The 4,608-nt window shown below is 39.7% G+C and overlaps 1 pseudogene across 1 annotated transcript; it reads right to left on the minus strand.

The window, feature by feature from the left end:
* Nucleotides 1–485: 485 nt before the first annotated feature.
* Nucleotides 486–3,603, minus strand: LOC309667845 (transmembrane protein 59 pseudogene; annotated as a pseudogene). Its single transcript has one exon. The product of its transcript is annotated as a transmembrane protein 59 pseudogene (transcript).
* Nucleotides 3,604–4,608: the final 1,005 nt, after the last annotated feature.

Here is a 4,608-nt window from a genome sequence, read left to right on the forward strand (position 1 = left end):
CAGAATGCTAGCTGCATGAGTGTTTGGGGGCATTTAGGTGATAACTTTCTAAACCATCCAAAGTGAAGACTTGAGGTTGAGACTCAAAATGTCCACCACATATAGGGAAATTCCAAGCAGGAAAAACAACTATTAATAATATGGCCATCCAGATAAAGTGCTATTAACATTCTGTCACACAACTATTTTCTTTCCATGTGTTAGCCTGCCTATCTATCTATCTATCTATCTATCTATCTATCTATCTATCTCATCTATCTATATCTCATTTACTCAATTGGAAATAGTTATTATTTTTCTAGCTTGTTCAGCAGACCTTTATACCCTTCTTCAAGTAAAAACAGTATTTGTTTTCCTTTAAGGAAGCTCTATCTCAACCCATATCCATGTTGCCTGGGCTAACAAACTTTATCCCCTTCAACCCTAATATCCCAAAGTGCCACTTATAGGTTATATGAACAAAAAGTTCATTTTTTTTCCTCATCATTTTTGACTTCAGTGTTTATCAGTGGTATCTGGATTGTAGACTGGGTAATACTTTATAACCTTTGATTTTCCTTGATCAACATGGACTGAGACACAGAGAGAGAGAGAAAGAGAAATGTTTATTCTGAAGAATTGGCTCACATGATGAAGGAAGCTGAGAAGTTCCACGATCTGTGGTCTACAGCCGTAAACCCAGGAAAGTCAATGGTATAAATCAGTCTAAGTCTGAAGCCCTAAGAACCAGGGGAGTGATGGTTTAAATCCCAGCCCAAGGGCCAAATGAGATGTGGTGAGATGCTGTAAGTGAAGCAAGCAGGCAGGAAGCAAGAAAGGGTGAATTCCAACCTCCTCTACTTCTGTTGTATTCAGCCCTCAACAGATTGGATGATACCCATCTGCATTGGGAGGCCAATCTACTTTACTGGGTCCATGGATTCAAACGTTAATCTCATCTGAAAACACCCTTACAGACACGTCCAGAAGTATTTTTGAGATATTTCTACTAGTTAATTGGATTGAGGAAAAGTTAGAAATTCAATGCAATGCTATGAATCATGTTATGAATGTTGCCAATGTCAAGGTTCAGCAACAAAATTATTAGATGCTGTTTTAATTCCCTTGATTTACTTTTTCCCACTATTAGGAGCAGCATTTCTCAATGGTTAATCCTCATGTTATGGAGACAACTTTTCATCAGCCATTTGCCCCATCCCTTTCTGTGCCTTTCATGAGACAAGATGAAACTCATCTTCTTTGTGGTTCTTCCCTCTATCCTTATTCCTCACGCTTGGCATTTTTAGATGGGCTGAAGTATAACTGGTTTTATGGGAAAGACTAGGACATATGAAACAGTGTATTAGGAAGTATCAAATACAAGGTCTTTAGAGTCAGACAAACTTGGGTTTGAAGACTAGCTCTATCTCTTATAGTTGCATAGTCCTGGGAAAATCACTTGGAGCCTCAGATAAGTTATTTCTAAGATAAGATTTTTATAACCATTAGAGATAAAGCATAAAAGCAAGGTGTTTAGCACACAAGAGGCTAATGTTCAAGAAAGAAATGATCAACATTATTATTATCTATTTTATGCAGTCTGACGAATAAAACGTTAATGAAAGTGTTTCCTGTACATTTTTACATTATTACAATTGCCATCCTTATCTATTTAAAAAAGCAATCACTACTAACAGCGCTGTGCTCTTTTTCAACATCAAGATTTATAAAATGAACTTATTTGAGATGAAATAAGGCTGATGACTCAGGTTCAAGACTATTTTCTTGAGCAGATGATACCAAGAAAGTAAAACTTCACAAAGAAGTTGCTCTGATGTGAGGATTTTTTCAGCCCAACCCAGTCCATTCACACAGGCAATTGCAAAGTATGTTATACGGCCACGGGTATTGACTGAAGGTTTTGTGTGCTGTGATAAATTCTGCTTCAGATGTCTATCCTAAAGCCTTCTATTTTAGCAAATATCCCAGCAAGTCAACAGTGTTTTCTGTGGTGCAGTCAGAACAGTTTTCAGCTGAATTCCTTGCTTTTTTAACATTTATCGCCACGGCTCCTGGGGGCTGCATAACATATGAAACAAGGTTTCCATCTGCTTGTGTCTCATTCCTCTCCACATGCAGTGCTCACCCCATCACGTGCTATGCTCCAGGGTCCTGCAGAAAAAAGCACTGGTGTGATTCATCTCCTTCATGTGGACCCTTCAGCTCTGCTGCTGCTGCCGTCACTCCTGCCTTATACTGTGGCACAAATATGGTGAAAGGAAACAAGAGCAGAGATGTTGGTCTTAGTAGCTAAAGATGATTTCTCGTGGGACTTTAACCAAAGGGATGCTCTTACAAACAGGAGATTCCAATTTTGGACTGCATACTGCAATGTACACAGGTACTGATACTGAATAGCTCTCTTTGAATAAAACTCAAGTTCTGTTTCCAAACTTCTGATTCTTTTCTGGTTATTTTTTGAGAAAAAGGTGCAAAGAACAAGGATAGCACCCGCACTGCCATGCCTTTCTCTACTCCTGCTCAAGGCAAGGCTGGCAGACATTTTTGGTTGCACATCTAAACACATCTCTTCCTTTCTTGCTAACAAGATTCCAAACGGGTTTGGGTGATGAGATGCCCAGCCACATGATATTTATTGGTCTGGGAGTTGGAAATGTAGGCAAGTTTGAGAGGGATATGCTGAGAATAATTTCCCTTCCTGATCAAAGGGAGCCGTGTAAGTAGAAACCCATATTGCCCATGCCTTATATTTATTTATTTTTTGGTCAGAATGCTGTTGTGTCTCCAGCTGTGGCACCAATCTCACAGCCACGTGGAGAGTAGTTGCCAACCCAGCAATGGTGACAGAAAAGTTGGGAGGAGTCTTTGGTAGCACTGCTGAATGGCCACTTCAATGCTGGCCCCTCCTACCTCTAGACTTCTGATTTGGTGAGATGGTAAGTACCCGTTTTGTTTTGTTTTTTTAACTTTATTTACATTTAATAGTGATTTTTAAGCCCTATATCCAATGAAACCATTTTAAAAAGCACCATGTGGAATGGAAATTTAGATGTCTATGACAGTTTTCTTTAAAAAAAAAAAAAGCTTAAATTTCTGAATGAGCAAGATTCATTTTTGCACGTAGAGGCCCTGCTTCTTCGTAATCTTCACCTTTAGATCTAACAACCACGAGAGAAGAAGCTGGATATCTGTTTAGCTTTGGTACTTTCACAAATTCCAGGTCACCATAGATACTCAGCTCCTCAGAGGGAACATACTGCTACGCAGCTGTAGCCACAGTTGCACAGCAAATCCAGAGCAATACCATCACGGAGAGGACAAGAGTCATGGTTAAAATCCACCCGGAATAAGAGAGAGGCATCTTAAAAAGTCATCACTTTCTCCGTCTTCAAGATAGTTCCTATGTGCTTGTGAACTTCTCAGTTGAAGATCTGAGGACATTTTGCTTAACGATGGTTCTTTCAAAATTTTAGGCTCCTGCTCCAACTGTGGTGCATACTGGATTTCTGGCTTAGACTGGAATATAACTATTTTTCCATCATCAGCTTGAGGACAAAAAGTCCACGAAGAGGTTATGAAGCTCTGTGCAGAGTCCAGAGCCTTTTATTTGTTATTTATTTATTTATTTTTAAAAACAACAGAAATTTATTTCTCACAATTCTGGAGGCTGGAAGTCTGAGATTAGGGTGCCAGCATGGTCAAATGAGGGCTCTCTTCTAGGTCGCAGACTTCTCACTGTATCTTTACATGGTGGGAGGGGCTGGGGAGTTCTGTGGGGTCTCTTATAAGAATACTAATCCCATTCATGAGGGCTCCACCCTCAAGACCTAAGCACCTATCAAAGGCCCCACCTCCTAATACCATCACATTGGACATTCTTTTTTTTTTTTTAACTTTTTATTTTATATTGGAGTATAGTTCATTAACAATGTTGTGTTGGTTTCATGTGAACAGCAAAGTGATTATTGAAGATCTTGTTTTTTCAGGAGCAGGTCTTCTCACAGATAAACTTGGTGTACCTTTCGATTTTGGAGGTGGGCTGGGACATCATTTTGGTGGATTTGTGCCAGGATGTAGTGGGATAGAGCTGGACTAAGGAGAGGTGGGCATCTGAAGCCTCCAGTTGAGAAAAAAATCTCTGCATGAGGGCAAGATAATATTCAGGAAGCTTAGGGATTCAAAGTCAAGGAAAAACCATAACCTTCAAGTACACCTGAGGCTGAGAATGAAAGATAAAACACAAAAGATCAGAAGTTTCTTATGGGAGAGCAGAAGCAAGAGTATGGGTCAAGTGAGAGAATTAAGTGTATTTCCATGAAAAGGACAGGGTGTCCAAGGCTGGTAGCTATTGGATCCCTTCCTGCCCCCTAAGGAGTGTGTGATCCTGGCTTAAAAGCACAACATCATAGACATAAATGAGTCCTTTTTCTAACATCCCAGCATCTTTTCAATTCCCCTTTCCCTAAGCTCTGAACCACGGAAGGCATCTTGTGTTAAGTGGATTTGTAGGCCTCTGAATAAAAAGTTGTGGTTTTCTACAGAATAGTTCCTATTTTGAAATCACCAGCCAAAGCAACATTCTGTTCAGAAAGTGGTAAAAATATGATT

The sequence above is a fragment of the Balaenoptera physalus genome (genome assembly GCF_965194825.1).
Source record: "Balaenoptera physalus genome assembly, chromosome: 10".
Taxonomy (NCBI): Eukaryota; Metazoa; Chordata; class Mammalia; order Artiodactyla; family Balaenopteridae; genus Balaenoptera; species Balaenoptera physalus.